The sequence below is a fragment of the Balaenoptera ricei genome, chromosome 6 (genome assembly GCF_028023285.1).
Source record: "Balaenoptera ricei isolate mBalRic1 chromosome 6, mBalRic1.hap2, whole genome shotgun sequence".
In the NCBI taxonomy this organism is placed as follows: domain Eukaryota; kingdom Metazoa; phylum Chordata; class Mammalia; order Artiodactyla; family Balaenopteridae; genus Balaenoptera; species Balaenoptera ricei.
Genome location: NC_082644.1, coordinates 109,847,232 through 109,865,591, shown reverse-complemented (window position 1 = coordinate 109,865,591; position 18,360 = coordinate 109,847,232). Strand labels below are relative to the sequence as shown.

At 50.0% G+C, this 18,360-nt stretch overlaps 1 protein-coding gene across 3 annotated transcripts in view; it reads left to right on the top strand.

Annotated features, from left to right (window-relative positions):
- The first annotated feature begins 751 nt into the window (after positions 1–751).
- GGTA1 (glycoprotein alpha-galactosyltransferase 1 (inactive)) overlaps positions 752–18,360 on the top strand; it is a 63,317-nt gene continuing 45,708 nt past the window's right edge. For all 3 annotated transcript variants that reach the window (XM_059925521.1, XM_059925520.1, XM_059925519.1), the window contains exon 1: positions 752–905. The gene's annotated coding sequence lies outside the window, so the exon portion shown is untranslated. The remainder of the gene's footprint in view (positions 906–18,360) is intronic.

Here is an 18,360-nt window from a genome sequence, read left to right as displayed (position 1 = left end):
AAAATAATTCTAGTAGAGAACCCCAGGGCGTGTGTAGAGTTCTGTTTGAGAAACTCTGGGCCCAAAGACCACTAAGTCTTCGAACAAACCCGGGCAGGGACCGCGCTAGGTGCCCAGTGACCAGCCCCTCCAGTCCGGAGCTCAGGACTTGGAGGACTTGGGTCGGGGGAAGCTCAGAACTTGGCTGGGGGGGGTGAGGGGCTCCCGCGAGAGCAGCTCCAGCCCGCAGGCCTGTCGCTGTCTACCTCTGCGCCCTTCCTTCCCCAGGAAACAAATGGTGGATCAGACCTCCCAGACTCTCCGCTCCCCACGTGTTTGGCCGGGCACCAGGGCACCGGGGCCCCTCCCTGCGGTACGGGGAGACAGACCCCACCCCGCCCTCCGATGCTCCTGGTCCCCGCCACCCCTCCCCCACCACGTGCAAGCCCGGGAAGGCAAAGAGGCCCAGCCACCGTCACCAGGGATTTTCTTTTCTTTTTTTGCTGGTTTCAGGCTTTTTTCTGCCTGAGTGAAAATGAAACAAACACCCCCTGCGCCTCCCCGCCACCAGACACACACGCACACCGGCAGTCGCGCACTCGCGCGCCCGGCCTCCCAGCCGCGGTGTCCGGGGCGGGACCCTCTCTGCACAAACAGCCGCGGGCCGGGCCGAGCGGGGAGCGCGCCGCCCGCTGCCCAGCGCCCACCCGCTTCCTCGCGCCCCTGCCCGCCGCGCGCTGCCCGCCGCCCCGGAGGAGCGCCCGGCGGCCGGCCGGCCCGAGCGCAGGCGGCACACCCCGCCCCGGCACGCCCAGCCGGGCTCGGGCAGAGGCAGCGCGCCGACTGTTCGGGCAGCCGAGGACGACGCCGGGGCCGGGAGCCGAGGCGCAGGCCAGCCCCGAGCGCGCCCAGCTTCTGCGGATCAGGTGGGTCCCGCGGGGCGCCGCCCGAGCCCCCCAGAGGCCGCGAGCCCGGCCCGGCCCGGGGCGGCGGGCGCCGAGTGAGGGCGGCGCGGGGAGAGGACGGACCACCGCGCCGGCCCTGCCCTGTTGCTGCCCTGCCTGTGTCCCCGCTTTTGTTCTTGTCGCTACCACTGCGCCCAACTCCGACCCCGTCTCTGTTCCCATCCTGTCCCTGTCGCTGCCTCTGCCCAGCCTTCCAGACTCCGGCCGGAAGGGCCGCGGGGTGGGCTTCCCACGGGGTTCGCGAGGTGGAGGCGGGAGAGGGCAGGCTCAGGGGGCTCGGGGCTGGACCACCGAGGAAGTCTCGAAAGGAGAGAGGGTTCTGCCCCCGTGTATGGAGCAGGATGGGGGAAGGGCTCCGTAGCCCAGGACCAGATGGGAAGACGATGCCTCCGGGAAGGGGGAGCCTGGGAGGGTGAAGTGAGGGGCGCGGGAACCCCCGAGAGCCGGGGCACGGAGCGGGAGAGGTCGGGGAGCTCAGAGAGACGAGGATCAACCCAACGCCCAGCACTGGGAAAGTTTCAAACGTTGTAACTTTGGCAGCTACGAGGCCTGCTGCATCGGGGTGATGGGAGGCGAAGGGGGCCCTTCAGGTCTTCAAACCACCACGTTCCCACTCAAAGGGACACCACTCCGCGTTTGAAAATGGCAGAAAAACAGCTAAACAGAATGATTGCACAAACTCTTGAAAGGCGTCCAAGAAACAGTAAAGTGGAAAAAAATGTCAGCGCGCGAAGAGAGAAAGCAGAGCGACTTGAGATTCCCCAGTCTTCCCGCGGGCCAGGGAGGGAGGGAGGCGCGGAGGCTGTCAGCGAGCGCGCTCCTCCCCCAGGAGAGACCCGAGACCCCGGCGGCTGCGTTTGTAGCTCTGCTTGTCGTTTGCGTTCCTTCTGGCCGCTGAGCAGGCCTTGCTGCCTCCTTCATTTACTTAGAAATAGGTGGGTCTCAGGGGACAGGAAGTACGGGGTGAGGGTTGGGGGAGCCCTGGCCTCGCTGCCTCCTAGCTGCGAAACCATTTCCCAGGGAGAGCCTCAGTTTCCATAACCACGAAATAGAGATACTGCAGTGAGTAAGGAAATGCCAAGTGGCAAGGGGCTGTGTATGTGCGTGTGTGTGGGCGCGCGCGTGTGTACGTAGGAGAAGGATGTGGATATTCTGTTGTACTTCTGCGCTTCTTTGGCTACACTCAGCACTTTCTACCTTGCTCGGAGTGAATTCTGGGTGTACCTTGCCTCCCCTACCAGGCTGGGGGGCAGGTGCAGATTCCCAGTTATTGTTACATGTAACAGGTGCGCAATGACTGAATAAGACAGAGCTGAAAAAGTCCCTAGGGTTTACCTGGTCAGGGAGATTTCAAACTTCGCTCCTGAGAAGCCTAGGGTCCTGGCTCAAGGGGCACCATGGTGGGGGAGGGGAGCCTAGGCGGCAGGGCTCTGGTCCTTCCCTTCCCTCTTTCAGACAGAACCGGTTCAGTTCTGCCTTTGCCTCTTCTATATATTAGGAAACCCCAGAGGCTGTTTTTGGTATCAGATTCTTCAGATCCAGTCTGATCTGGCCATCTTTGGTGGAGAAACTAAATCTAGAGGTGTGCAGAGTGATTTGGGCAAGATCCGCCAGTGGCCACGCCTAGCCAGGAAACCTGTCTCCTTAGTCCTAGGTCAGCAGCGCCTTTTCCTGGCCCTGGTGGCTCTGAGCCACCGGCTCACCTCTTAGCACCAACCAGCCTAGACCCTCACTCCAGGGCCCCGGGGCCGCCTCCCTACCCTTGAGGGAGAAGAAGCCCAGGAGTCTCATCCTCTGAGCTTTTCCAGGCCTTCAGTGGGCCTTTCACATGCAAGTTGGTTTCACAGGCTGAGGTCAAAAGAATTAGGTTCCCCAGAAACTAATCTAATCAGCACACTGCCCCTTTCTTAGCCCAGCCCAACAAGTATCGTCAACCTCCTTTATAGTTGGGGAAATGAAGGTGCAGAGAGGCCAAGTAACTTGCTCGTGGACACTCAGCTCCTAAATTGCAGCCGGGATTTGAAAGCAGCTCTGTCTGGCTCTAAGGCTTCTGCTCTTTGCATTACATCATCTCTCATGATGGCTAGAAAACGGCTAATGGACAGATGTCATTGAGATGGGGGCAACAGTGAGGGGAGAATGGCTGAAAGGGGGGCTGGGTTAAGGGGGAGGCTGGACATTAACGTAAGTGCATTCACAACGTAAATATAATTATTGATATATTTGAACTGAATGTGTTTTCTGCCCTGTACATTGTCTTTATTTTAGCTTTTATTTTCTAGACACTTTAGAATTATTCTTTTCCTAATTTTTTATTTTTTTTATTTTTTATTTACTTATTTATTTATTTATTTTTGGCTGTGTTGGGTCTTCGTTTCTGTGCGAGGGCTTCCTCTAGTTGCAGCGAACGAGGGCCACTCTTCATCGCGGTGCACGGGCCTCTCACTATTGCGGCCTCTCTTGTTGCGGAGCACAGGCTCCAGACGTGCAGGCTCAGTAGTTGTGGCTCATGGGCCCAGTCGCTCCGTGGCATGTGGGATCTTCCCAGACCAGGGCTCGAACCCATGTCCCCTGCATTGGCAGGCAGATTCTCAACCACTGCGCCACCAGGGAAGCCCTCTTTTCCTAATTTTTAACTGAAGTATAATTTCCATATGATAAAATCCACAGATGGTAAGTATTGGGTTCAACAAGTTTTGAAAGTTGTTTGCACCTATGTAACCACCACCCAAAATGAGATATGAAATATTTGCATCATCTTAGAAAGTTCCCATTTCCAATGAATTTTCCTTCTGCCCTTCCAAGCAACCATTTTCTGATTTTCCTCACCATTGATTAATTTTGCCTGCTCCTGGATTTCACATAAATGGAATCATACTATGTGTCTCTTTCACGTCTGGCTTATTTCACTCAACGTGATGTTTGTTAAATTCACCTGTGTTATTGTGTATATGAGTAGTTTTTTCCTTTTTAGTGCTGAGTAGTATTCCATTTTATGGATATACTATCATTTGCATATTTATTCTCCTGTTGATGAATATTTGGGTTATATCCAATCTGGGCTATTATTTCTTTCTTTCTTTCTTTTTTGTTTTTGGCTGCACTGGGTCTTCGTTGCTGCGTGCAGGCTTTCTCTAGTTTTGTCGAGCAGGGACTACTCTTCATTGAGGCTTCTCGCTGCAGTGTCTTCTCTTGTTGCGGAGCACGGGCTCTAGACACGCGGGGTCAGTAGTCGTAGCGCACGGGCTTAGTTGCTCCGCGGCATGTGGGATCTTCCCAGACCAGGGATCAAACCCGTGTCCCCTGCATTGGCAGGCGGATTCTTAACCACTGTGCCACCAGGGAAGTCCCTGGGCTATTATTTCTCGTAGAAATCTTTTGTGGTCATTTGTTATCACTTAGAAGTGAAATTGTTGGGTCATAGAGTATACCATTTTACATCCCCACAGCAATGTATAAGATATAATTATTCCACATCCTTGACAATATTTCGTATTGTCTGTCTTTTTTGTTTTAGACTCTTGAGTAGAGTCAACTCTTTGAAGAAGTTTGTTTGAGAAAGTCAGAGGAGGGATTGAGCTATAGTTGGAGGAAGACAGTGAAGAAAAGGATTTTAGGATGGAAAAGATAAGTGAGATATAGGCTCAGGTGAAGGGTTTAGTCCAGGAGAGGGAAGGGGTGGCCAATACAGCAAGGTGCTGGAAGGAGTAGGAGGGAGTGGGGAGGGTTGGCTTTGAAAAAAGATGGAGAAGCTTCATCACCTACAAAATTCTCTGTTGACTCTCCATGTGGACAACTCCTAATCATGAGGTGTGAGGTTCTTCACCACCTGCTTCCTTCTCATCTCATATATATAGTGTATATCAGTTAGCTTTTGCTGTATAACAAACATCCCCCCAACTCGTAGTTTATGACCAAAAAGGTTTATTTATTACTCACACTACACATCAACTGGAGGGCAGTTGCAACTGCATGGTTTTGTAGGTCTGCTCTGGGTGTCAGCCAGACAGAATATCTGCTCCCTGTATCTTCTCCTCCCAGGACCCAGGCTGAAGCTGCTGCTTCTACCTGGTATATGTTATTTTATGGTGAGAGCTGGAGGAAGAAAGAGATGATGTGATGCTTCTTAAAGTCTCTGAACTGGCTCATGATCACTTCTACCCATATTCCTTTGGTCAAAGCCAGTCATATGACCAAGTCCAAAGTCAATGGGACAGAGATATATGTCCTCTACCTATTGGCCTGGAGTGGATACTTGGGAACAGCAATCCAGTTGACCACATATATTTGTTAGAAACTCCCTCACACAGGTCCCCACCTATCTTTATCTCTCCAAACTAATCCCCATCACACTGCTCTTTGGTACCATTGTTCCCCTTTCCTCAAGCATGGCAATGGCCTTTCAAGTCTCTATATCCCTCTAAGCATCGTCATCCCCCCCCGCCCCCAACCCAACTGCCCCTGCTGAGTTGGCGTGCAGCTCTTTCAACCCGGACCCTGCTGCTGTGTGCTCCCTGTTCTCTGCTCCAGACTCGCACCCTCCCGCACACCCTCTCCCTGCAGCCCAAGTCCACTTTCTAGACACCAAATTGATTGGCATTTTCCATCTTTCCAAGGCTCCCCTCTGCTCTCAGGATAAAGCACATATCCCTTGAGGTGACATCCAAGGTCTTTGAAATTCTCATCCCTCACCACCCCACCCCTTGGAACTTCTGCTCCAGCCTGAGGGAACCACTGCAATTCCTGAAACCCGCTCTGGGCTTTTCCCCATGCTGCTCCCTCTGCTTAGAACACCCTCCCCGCCTCCCCCGCAAGCCCACTCACAGACTCCTACTCATCCTTCAAGAGCCCCACAAACCTACTCACAGACTCCCACTCATCCCTCAAGACCCAGCTTAACCATCACCCTCTCTGAGATGGCAATCTCTTCATCCTGCCCCCCATGAATTAGGCATTCCCCTTCCTCCCCCCCAGGTCTCTGGGCATCCTGCAGTACACACCCCAGATACCTTCTGTCGCATGTCATCATTCCTCCGCTCCTTGACTATAAGCTGCTGGAGCACACCGTGCACATGACCACCGTGCTCTTTACCTGACCCACGCTGCTGGCTAAGAGTGGCCTCTGGAGGCCCACTGCCTGAGTTTGCACCCTTAATGCCTGTCAGACCCAGGGCAAAATACCTCCCCTCTCAGCCTGGGCTGAAAGGTCTGCTGATAAAAGCTTCACCCTCAGTCCTGTGAGAGGGAGGACATGTAGGCCAGTCTGGGAAATCAAAAAGTAATGTACATTTGGACTGTGGACTGACGGCAAAGGGGTCATCATTTAGTATACTTAACTCAGAATTATTTATAAAAGTCCTTGCAGGGACTTCCCTGGCAGTCCAGTGGTTAAGACTTCGCCTTCCAATGCAGAGGGTGCGGGTTTGATCCCTGGTTGGGGAGCTAAGATCCCACATGCCTCACGGCCAAAAAACCAAAACATAAAACAGAAGCAATGAGAAGAAAAAAAAAGAAAACAGAAGCAATACTGTAACAGATTCAATAAAGACTTTGAAAATGGTCCACATCAAAAAAAATCTAAATAAATAAATAAATAAAAGTCCTTGCCATTCTAAAAAGGGGAAGTAAAAATATGTCATCGAAATCTCCAGCCAAGGAACTAATCTGCTCACCTTGTCTCAACCCTGGCGTGGAGGCCACAGACCTCAGCTGCCTACGGTCAGGCTGCAGCTCTTGCCAGGACTTGGGCTCTGGCTTTATTGCCAAACAGAGTCTCCTAAAGGAGAGGTGGCGAGGGCAGCAGGGTGGGGACCCAAGGCAGCGTGCTTACGTTTTGTGTCCCGGGGGAAACCGCACCCAGGCGTTCTCCAGGGAGCTGGTGTAGGGCCTGTCCTTCCTGCAGTGCTTGTCTCAGGCCGTGTGTGGTGGGCAGATGTGAAGGGCAGGAGAAAGCATGGGGCTGCTGCTTGGGCCAGGTCCTAACTGAAGAGTGAGTGATCTGAGACAGAAGGAGCACATCTGGGAAGGCAGAGGGAGAAAGGATTTCTAGAAGGATGTGGTCAAGAGGGTTGCATGGCTGAGAGGACGGATAGAGGATTGGGCCCTGGAAGAGGTCGGCTGGCTATGGGTTTATCGCAAGACCCTGGAGGGAACGGAAAAATACTGTAGAGTTGTTCTTACTAGAGGTCCCTACGCTAGTGGACAGTTAGACAAGTGAGATCGTATATCCACCTTGCTTGAGGCTCACAGAAGCCCTGTGAAATCGGCAAAGCAGGAATTATTCCCCATTTTACATGTGGGGAAACTGAGGCTTAGAGTTTTGATCTTTTGGCCAAAGTCTCTCAAGAACGAAGTGGCAGAACTGAGGCATGAAAGCCCAATCTTGACTCCAAACCTAGTTTGGCTTGGAGACTCTGGTGGGCTGCGGGCAGGGGGAGTGAAGGTGATTCTGAAGGGGGGCCAGGGTGCTGGGGTACAGATCCATGCCCAGCCCAGCTGAGGGCTCCTGCCTGGCTCAGCCCGAAATTAGCCAGAGAGAGCGAAAAGTAGCAGCTGCAAGAGGTTGGAGAGTGGTAAGGTCTTGTAATTAGTTTTACTTATTTATTTATTTGGCTGTGCCGGGTCTTAGCTGTGGCATGCAGACTCTTAGTGGCAGCGTGCGAAGTCTTAGCTGCGGCATGCGTGTGGGATCTAGTTCCCCGACCAGGGATCGAACCCGGGCCCCCTGCATTGGGAGCGCGGAGTCTGGACCACCAGGGAAGTCCCTTATGATTAGTTCTTAATAAAAGTTTCAAACTCCATCCCAGTCTGGGTGTTCTTGTCTTCTGTAGACTTGCTTCACGTGCCCTGGACTTGGCCCCATATGGGGGGGTGGGAGGGACACTAAAAAGAGCTTTGGGCTGAAGGTGAGCTGGTCTCGCCCCACTGAAGCTGGTGCTGCCAGCAGCAGGAGCTGTCGGAGCCTCAGTTTCTCTGTCAACAAAATGATACAAGGCTATGATCTGGCAAATTTCTCTCTGAGCAATATCTGCTGTTAAACAAAACGCAGACAAGTCCAAACCGACAGGAAATGAACATTCAAACTAAAAATGTGCGAGGGAGAAGCAGCTGCTTTGGGCAGAGGGATCAAGTTTTGAGCCCCCATTTGTGAGTTTGGGTACCAGGAGCTGTGGTTCTAAAAGATACACCTCTTGCCAAGACTCGTGCTTTGAATCACATATTCATTCAACATTCATTGAGCTGCCAGAACTTCATTCACTCATTGTTAAAGCATCCAGAATTTATTGAGCGTCTGCTATGTGCCCTGCTAGACACCTGAGATTAGCAGTGAACAGAGAGGGACAATCCCTGCCTGTGCAGAGGTAGAATTTAGCTTGGGAGACAGTCATTAAACAACCAAGTGCACAGAGAGAGCCAAGAAGGAGAAGTACAGGGTGGAGGGTCACAGGGGCCTGTAGCTGTCGGGGGCAAGTAGTCAGGAAGGGCTTCCCTGAGGAAGTGACCTTCAAACTGCAGCCTGCAGGAGTTAGAGGCTGAAGAGGGAAGAGTATTTCAGGCACAGGGAAGAGGCTCTGAGAAGCAGTCATCCTGATCTTCCCCATGGCTGTTCCAGAATCCAGATGGCCCTGGTGTCTGGAGCGACACCGAGGAGGGAGCGAGCCTGGGGCAATGGGTCAGCTGCCCAGCGGGGTGAGGTTGTGTTTGGTCACATCTGCGTGCAGAAGCGCAGCTGTCCTTTCTCCTCCGTCAGGGAAACCACGAGCCCTCAAGTGGCCGGCCAGCTGTCTCTGAGAGGAACTTGCCTGGCATCCGTGGGGAACGACAAGACACTTTGCAAAATCAAGGGCGGGGTTTTCTTTAAGGGGAATATGGCTCCCGGAGAGCAGGGACTGGGTCTGGATTTGCTCTCGGTTGATCGGTGGTTGTCTGTAGATTGGTATTTTTATCGCAAACTCTATTTTCATATGTTAACCAGAGCTGTGCAGAGGAAGGGGGAATTAATATTCTCATGTGCAAATTGAGTGCTTAGGAATTCATTCCCTGGCATGAAAAGGCTTAGTAAATGTTTGCGGCTGGTATGTTAAGAAGCACCTGAGAAGAGGTACCGGTCAGAAGTCATGGCTGCAAGCAGCCAAGGGAGATTATAGCTCACTGAGGCAGAGGAGGCATGCATGGGAAGAACTTTTTGTTGTTGCTCACAGTATCCCTGGGGAAGCTGGAAAAGCAAGCTGCGCAGAACCAGTAGAGGTTGGACATCAGACAGCACAGTGAGGGTCTCCCAACAGGAGCTAATTGTAGCTTTTGCTGCCACTGGAGCTGCTGTAACATTTCACTGCCATCTGAACCTTAGCGCTACTTCTTTATGACGCAAAGCTGCTAAGTGACCAGGCCTGGGTCACTCTCCTGCATTCCAGGTGCAGATGAATGACCAGGGCGAGTGTTTGGTTTGTTCTCCTCTGGTGGTGGAAGAGGGTTCCTGACGCTAAGCTGAGAAGTCACAAAATCCTCCAAAGTCACCAGAGATAGGGGGTCCAGTAGTGTCACAGAATCCTGCAGGTCTAAGGAGAGTCACAGGACCACAGCTATGGGAGGGAAAAGTGTTCTGGGGAACTTCCAGAGGGGCAGCCTGGCCTTAGTCAAGTTATTGAACCCCTGAACCTCAACATTCTCATGTGTAAAATGGGTTGGTGTGGATGTAAGAGATAACCTATGTGTCTAGTGCCTGACATGGTGCTAGTAAATGGCAGCTACTGTTATCATTATTATTGGTAGAATAGTAACTTCACTCCGCCGTTATCAGAACAGTTATGTTCTCGAAGGAAGAAACCCAACGTACGAAAATCTAGAGGAATTCAGAAGTGACCACACACATTTACACAAACAGATTCTCTGCAGGGTGTTCCTTTAAATTTTTACCTCCCCAGTATACTTAGGATAGGATTTAACTTATCAAAAATAAACCAGAGGAATGAATGAATCACCATCTTACAGACCCTCGTTAAATACTGTTGAAGAGAGCAGTTCTTTTGCAGGAATTGACAGATCTGTTTAGAGATCCCAGACTCGCTTCCTCGTTGTGGAAGCCTTAAAAAAGGAAGAGGGAAGTTCATGGCCACAGGACTGTAGCCACCGTGCTCACACACAGCCCCAGGAGGGTTGGGCTGTACCACTGTACACTCTCTCCAGAAAAACAGACTCCCACAAACACAGAAGGCCTGGATTAGAGCTGGAGCCCGTGGTATGCTGGTAAATGTTTCATGACCAGCCCAGGGACTTCCCTGGTGGTCCCGTGGTTAGGACTCTACGCTTCCACTGCAGGGGGCACAGGTTTGATCCCTGGTCAGGGAACTAAGATTCCTGCAAGCCGCATGGCCAGGCCAAAAAAAGAAAAAAAGAAAAAAGAAAGCCCTGATACATGGTATTTGCCAATTCCCATAGTATAAATATTTCCACTGTGACCAGTTTCAAGCCACCACTGGAGGAACTGGGAGTGTGCTGCTGTAGAGTACTTTCCACTATGTCTAGCTACAGCAGATGTAAATAACCTCAAGGGTACAGCATGTAGTAAAACAATTAGGAAGTGATGAGTTTTGATGATTACCTTTGATCTTACTGTAATTCACTTAGTTGTGAGTTTATAGAATTTAATTTTTAATAATGGCTGTGTTTAACAACTTGCTCGCCAAGTTCCTGAAAATTTAACAACTGGCTCTTGCAAGCCAGCATGAGCCAGCTCCAGGATGCAACTGGTTTGGGAGGTCCTTGGGGACCCCAGAGGACCCAGTGAAAGTAGGCCATCTCCCCAAACAGCAGCTTCCCCTACCCTCAGGCAGCCTCTAACATGCCAGCCTTTTTATTGGCTTTATTACCCTTTTCCCCACCTGAAATTATGTCTTTAATGACTTGTTAATTATAATTATTGATTTTGGGTATTTGTTTACCAACTAGAATGTGAGTTCTGTGAGAACAGAAGACTTTCCTGGGTGGTTTGTCGCCAAATCCCCAGTGCTTAGAACACTGCATGTGTGTAGTTGACCCTCAATAACCATGGATCAACTGCACGAGCAGTCCTAGGGCTAGGACCCTTCGAGGGTTCAAATCCTGCCTCTGCTATGAAGTGCATCTTTTTTTTTTTTTTTTAATTGAAGTATAGTTGATTTACAATTGTGTTAGTTTCAGGTGTACAGCAAAGTGATTCAGATATATATATATATGTTCTTTTTCCTTATAAGTTGTTGCAAGATACTGCATATAGTTCCCTGTGCTATTCAGCAGGTCCTTGTCAGTTTTCTGTTTTACATACAGCAGTGTGTGTATGTTAATCCCAAAAGGGTGCATGTTTCCTTGAGCCTCTTCATCTGTAAAAGAAAAGAGTTTGAGCAGAGACCCCTAGGGTTCCCTTCAGCTCTAAAAAGTCTCTGTACCTGATAAAGGCGTCCCTTCCCCACAGTGCAGCCAAACAGGGATTCTCAACTGAGCATCCTCAAGGGGAAAAGCCAGTGCACTGGTTGTTAGGACCGTCGGTTTTACTCTTTTCCTCCGAGGACAGCTTTCAACACTGAGTGCAACATGGCTTCCCTTCAGCTGCCATGACTGGCCCCATCCAGCCCAGCCTTCTGGGCTGTGCAGAGAGAGAGCCAGGCCTTGCCTGTTCAGGGGCAGCAGATATTTTGAGGCCTGTGGCATTTGCAGCTGGGTGAAATGCTCTAGGGTGAAGGAGGGAAGTCTGCCTGGGTGAGTCGTTCCAGCAGGATGGGCGCCCATAGCTCCACCTGGAACACAGAGCCCACTGGAGCCAAGTGGGGCAGCCCTAGGAGGGAGGCAGAACAGGGACCCTACGTGTCTCCTGCATCATGTTTTACATCTTAGGACAGTGAGGTAAAAGACCGGTCCCTTCTTTCTTCCTTTATTTCTGGTCTCCCGTGGACCGGTCCTTTGGTAAAATACCGTAAACGTGAATAACTCTCAATTTCTGTCCCTCTTGTGGAGGAACAAACAGCATCTGTCTGCAGCCCCACTTTGAGACTCACAGCGGCTGGTGGAAACAGGTGTTGGAGTCTCCTCCCTTTGCAGGTGAGAACACTGAGGCCAGGCGGGGTTCAGGACCCTCCCTGGGTCCCTGAGGAGTGGAGGGAGATGGTGAGGCCCACACCTCCATGTCCCCAAGGGGAGAGGCCACCAGCGCTGCGCTGTCCGAGGGAGTCATCCTCACCCCTTCTCTGTTCCCTGTTCCCCTTGAGGCTGAGATGACTGAATCCAGCCTCCTCTTCCCTGGGAGGTTTCGGGCAGAAGTAGGAACAGATAAACCCAATCCGCATCTTCTTCTGCATCTCACTGCCCTCCTCCACAAGGTCGTCCCCCTCCAGGGCAGGGTGGAGATGGGCCGGGACCTTCCCTCTACTACTGACTCTGGGCGCAGCTGGAGGCCTTCTCTGGTGCCCAGCAACCCCAGGGAGCAGCCGATGCCCCCAGTCCATCTGCTCTGGGGCAGCACCGTAGGTTTTTCTGCCTTTCCCTGCAGAGTTCCCTTTTCCTACGGTGCTTGGCTCACACTGAGATTCAGATTTGCTTTCCCGGAGGGATGGGGCTTGGATGTGGATTGCCACTCCGGGCAAGTAGGGCTCTCTGGGTTCTGCCTGCCCCTTCTACAGTCGGCAAACTGGGAAGGGGAACGGTTCAGAAACCAGAGATTTCATCAAACAGGGACAACTCACGCTTACTGGGCACTTACTCCAGACGCTGTTCTAGTAGCTTTACAGGAGCCCTGCCTTTTCATCACCCAGAAAGCCGTTTTATAAATGAGGCAAGGAAGCACAGAAAGATTTAGCAATTTCCCAGGGCCACATGGTAGGGGAGAGATCTGGGACTCAGATACGGGTGAGATGATGGGGCCCTTCATCAGGGCCGCGCACAGCCTTCATAAAGAAGATGTCAGAGCAAGCAGGGAGCTGGCATAGCCCCCAATCCAGCCCTCTCCCTCAATGGATGGGGAAACCCAGGCCCAGAGAGGGGTGGGGACTTCCCTAAGGTCACACAGGGCCTGCGCTGGAGCCCAGGAGTCCTACACGCCACCTTCGGCTCTGTCCTGGGGTTTTACCACCTTGGGTCAAGCATCAGAGTAACAATTACAAGGTAACATCGCCAAGAGGGCTCATCTGCTGGTTCTGTGCTGCAGGGGCCCCCTGTGGATACGCCGGGGCGAGGAGGGCATGGGAGGCCCAGCCAGACCCCAACAGTGCCCTCTGCCTACACTGCTTGAGAAAGGTCTTGGGCATGGAGTCCCGGCGTTAGTTGGAAAAGTTCAGAGACTCTTTGCTCCCCCGCCAGCCCCCCATGCTGTAGAGAAACAAGCGGCCCATCCGCTCCTGGATGTCACATTTCCTGTTTGTGAGCCTGGATTGAGGTAGAGTCCATGGTGAAGGGCAAGGGGAGGGCGGGGCCTTCCTTTCGGGAATTAGAATAGTTGGAGGTGGAAAGAGCTGGAAGATTTTGCCTAAATGCTTCATTTTGTAGATAGGGACACTGAGGGCCCCCAGATGTAAGAACCTGGCCTAGGTCATAGAGGATGCTGGAATCACCCTGGCTTTTGGTTTTTGGTTTTAGGGTTTGGTTTGGCTTAGGTTTTTTTGTTTTGTTTTGTTTTTTCTTTTTGAGACAATGCAATCATAGAATGTGTGAGCTGAGCTGGCAGAGATCTATTTAGTCGGTGCCCCAGTTCACCTCTCCAGGTTGCTTAGGTGAGAACGTGAGACTGGGGTGGAAGTGGGCGGGGATGGAAGAGTACTTTCTTTTTTTTTTTTTAACTGTGTAATGCTTTATTGGATAAATGTTTTCATAATATATTTAGTAATTACTTTATTGTTGAAAATTTGGGCCACTTAAGAAACTATTGGGTTGGCCAAAAGGTTCGTTTGGGTTTTTCCATAACATCTTACAGAAAAACACAAATGAACTTTTTGGGCAATCAAATATAATTTTTTAAATTAATTTTTATTGGATTACAGTTGATTTACAATGTTGTGTTTCTGCTGTACAGCAAAGTGACTCAGTTATACATATATAATACATATATCCCCTCTTTTTAGAGTACTTTCTTAAGATCCTAGAGCTGGCTGCTGGCAGAGCCCTGAGGAGAACTGTTTTTTGAATCAACGTACAACAAATACCATTGAATGCCACCTCTCAGCCTGATGCTGATTAACAAGGAACTTTCCATCTGGTGGGGAGGTGGATATTAATCGAATAATCATGCATATATGTCCAAAGAGTGTTCACTGCCCTCAAGGAAAAGAACGGGAAGCTACAAGGAGAATAAGACTCTTCCCTTAGGAAGTGACGTTGGAGCTGAGACTTAAAGGACAGGGAGGGAGGGGGTAAACGGGTGTGAGGGGGGTGGGAAAAGGTGTCCCAGGCAGAGGGAAGAGCACGTACAAAGGTCCCGAGGCAGGAAGTGCCTCATTTTATAAATGAAAAAACCGAAGCCCAGAGATTGGAGACGGATCTAGGTTAGTGCCCCAGAGAATCTTTCTCTTCCCCCACCCCCAAGTTCTTTAAAACTTTTTTAAAGGAAAGAGACAGAAGATAAACAACTAACTAAACAAGTGAGTCAGTGACAGAGCTGAAAGTACTGGGACCCACCCCCCTCTGCTTTCACGCCAAGGGAATTTTAGAAAACCCTCAGACTGGCTGTTTACGAACTGTGGGACCTTGACTAAGACAGTTAGCCTCTTTGAGCCCCTGTTTCTCCATTTGTAATATGGAGCCCACCTACCTGCTCTGTGGACCCCACACAGCCTTCTTGTGAAAGGGCTCCGTGCTGGCCAGTCAATGTGGGAGGGAGACCCAGGACAGCGGGACTGCTGGTTTCCCTCCTGTGTCTCCTCCAGGGCCGGCCCTGGGCCCCAGGTCTGAAGGAGCCTCTCTCCACCCCATCATTTGACTGTAATCCTATAATCCACCAGTCAGCATTAATCACATATGGTACCAATGCCCCACCAAGACACATATGTGTCTTGGACAGTGAACTTATAGGAAATAAAGGAGGAAGCTTGGGAACACCTGTTGTGCATCCAGCATCTCAGTAGACACTCCACACAAGCAGCACTGCTTAACCCTCCCAGCAGCCCTGCAAGGTGGGTGCCCTTCTGCCCATTGGCTGGGGAAGGACACTGCCTAAGGTCACATAGCCAGGGAAGGGCCACTCCAGGGGCAGCCCCAGCCTGCTCATCTTGGAGGCTACCTTCTGGTCTGTCTGCCCTTGAGCCAGCCTGGAGCAGAGGGCCCAGGTACCAGGAAGGTGGACCCACACGGCCCAGGGCAGAGGGCACCCTGGCCGGCAGACACATTGGCTGCCCTTCAAACCAATAGTCTTTATATCTTTGTTCGACATTTATCTGGGGTGAGAGGTGCTGGAGGAAGTGGATTTGCAGTGAATGCAGATGGTGAGCTTCTCCTGGATTCTGAATTCATTCTACACGAGAACGTTTTCCAGAAGCAGAAGGGATAGAAATTCACTGACAAAGTCACTTTCCCAGCTGCAGTGAGTTAATGTCCTAAAAAAACACCAGCTGTTCCCCATTTTTCTTTCTCTCTTCAGTTTGCGTTTGAGCTTTTCCAAGCCAGACAGCTTCTTGGGAGGCTCGTTAGAGGATTTGTTTTGGTTCCTTTTTTATTTGAAATTTATTTAAATATAGACAAGAACAACTAGCCTTAGAAAGGGGGACTGCTGTGCCTGTCGTTTATTTTGACTGAGCAGCTTGGTGTATTCTTTAGATGGCATCCTTGAACTTGGCTGCTTTTATTAATTAAGTACAGAAGGTATTGCTTACATTTACATAAAAGACAACAATGCATCTTGGGAAAGTACCAGAGAACCACTAGTTTTATTTAATTAAATCGCTCTTCATCTGGCTTTGTTTTTTTTGTTTTTGGTTTTTTATGGGGGGCCTCACCGCTCGGCATGCAGGATCTTAGTTCCCCGGGCAGGGTTCCGCCAGGGATCGAACCCGTCCCCTCTGCAGTGGAAGCGTGGAGTCTTAACCACTGGACTGCCAGGGAAGTCCCCGCTCTTTGTCTGGTTTTAAAAGTAGCGTATTCTCATTGTAGAACATTTGAAAAATGCAGAGAAGTGGAAAGAATAAAGTAATCACTTTGCCACAATCTCATTGCACAGAATTCACCGCTTTTACCACGTGAAGCTAGGTTTTGTTTTTGTGGTAAAATAGAACATAAACCATTTTAACACTTTTTGAGTGTACAGTTCAGTAGCACTGAGTACATTTACAAGTTGGACAACCATCACCAGTGTCCATCTCCAGAACTTTTCCATCATATCAAACCAATTAAGCAAATAATTTCCCAATTCCCACTCCTTGCAGCCCCTGGTAACTGCTATTCTACTTTCTGTCTCTATGAATTCAACTACTCTAGGTACCTCATCTAAGTAAAATCATAGAATATTTGTCCTTTTGTGTCTGGCTTATTTCACTTAGCATAATGTTTTCAAGTTTTGTCCACGTTGAAGCGTGTGTCAGAATTTCATCCCTTTTTAAGGCCAAATAACATTCCACTCTGTGTCTAGACCACATTTGTTTATCCATTCACTCATGGATGGACATTTGAGTCGTTTCCATCCTTTTGGCTATTGTGAATAATGCTGCTTGAACATCGGTGTACAGGTATCTCTTTGAGTCCCTGCTTTCAGTTCTTTTGGTATATAACCAGAAGTAGGACTGCTGAGTCATATGGTAACTCTGTGTTTAATTTTTTGAGGAACTGCCCTACATGTCCAGTAATTCTGATGTATAAGATCCGTAGTGTAAATCATAGTCTCTGTGCAATTTTGTATCTGATTTTCTCACTTCATTTTCCATTGTATCAACTATTCCTCAACGACGTTTTCTGAAGGTTGCATAATATTCCACTGTGTTGTTATACCACATTTCCTTTTTCTCCACTCATTGATTTCTGGGCCACAGCAAAAGATTTTAAAATATAATGATAAAATAAATAACTTACTTCTGATAAACAGCCTTATGTTCTGTTCGTACTTGTTCAAGAAATAGTCACCAAAGATAAGTTGCTGCCCTCAAGAAATTTTTAAATTTCTCCTTGGGGATTCTTGGGGATCATCCAATTCAGTGGTTTTAAAAGTTCTTTGAAGCCAAGGAACCTTTACTACAAACAAAACAGCAAAGAGATAAAAGGAGAGATGATCTAGAGAAGGGTGGCTGGGGCTCAGAGTGCTGTTCTCTCAGCCTTTCCAGCTCCTCTCTGTGTCTCTGAGGGACTTTGGGAGATTCTGGGGTTTTTTTGGAACACAGTTTGAAAACCACCAGGCTGATCCAGCACCTTTATTTTAACGAAGGGTAGGCATCTGGAGAGAGGAAGGGACTTGGCTGAGGTCAAGTTCATTTTTTAATTCATTCATTCATTCATTTCATTCATTCATATTTTTTCTCAACCCTTAACACCTGCTGCATGCATGTCAGTATCACTTAGGGAGCTTGTTAAAAATACAGGTTCCCAGGACTCTTCCTTCCAGACTCCAAAGCAGTAGATGTATGGAGAGACCAGGACTGGAAACCCAACTCCACAGTCCACACTGGGCTCCACTGGGGGTCTTCGCCTTCCAGCCCCTGCGTTTGCAGATGCTGGCTCTTCGACCCAAGTGCCCTTCCCCACCCACCAGACTCCTACTCACCCTCTGAGCCCCACTTCAAACGTAGCCTTTTCCTCTTTGAAGCCTTGCTACACAGCCCGTACACCATGGCTTAGTCCTTCCTCTGTGGCCCCAGAACACAACACGGGGCTTCCATCCCCACTCAGCCACTCACACTTACATCTCTCTGTCGTGCATAATAGCTAATTGCTTCCAGGCCTGGCTCCCTGACTAGAATGTCAGCTCCTTAGGGAGTTTGTATAATCTCTGCATTCCCCACAGTACCAAGCATAGAGTGGGTGCTTTGTTATTGTTTATTGGCTGGACTTGGATCTAGTACAGCCCCATATTTGGAGGATAAGAAAACCGAGGCCCAGATAGAGCCTGCAATTTATGGAAGGTCATACAGCCCATTGGGGCAGTGCCAGACTGCCACCCGGGTGTCCTGAGGCTCAGCACTGAGCACTGGCCCCATGAACTACCTTATCCCTGACTCCCATAATAGCCCTGGTTTTCGGAAATCCAGAGAGCTCTGCCTTGCTTATGATTCAGTGTACATGTTTGGATGCCTGGAATTCAGTAAATTCTAGTTTCAAAAAGTTTTATAAAATATAAAACTTCAACATATACAACATGGGATATTATGTGAGTGCTGCTTGGACCAAGCCAGTGCTCAGAAGCTAAGAAAGCAAATCTAATAGGGACTGTCTGGGGGCGGAGCCAGCCAGCATTCTATCCAGAGGTGGCTGCTACAAG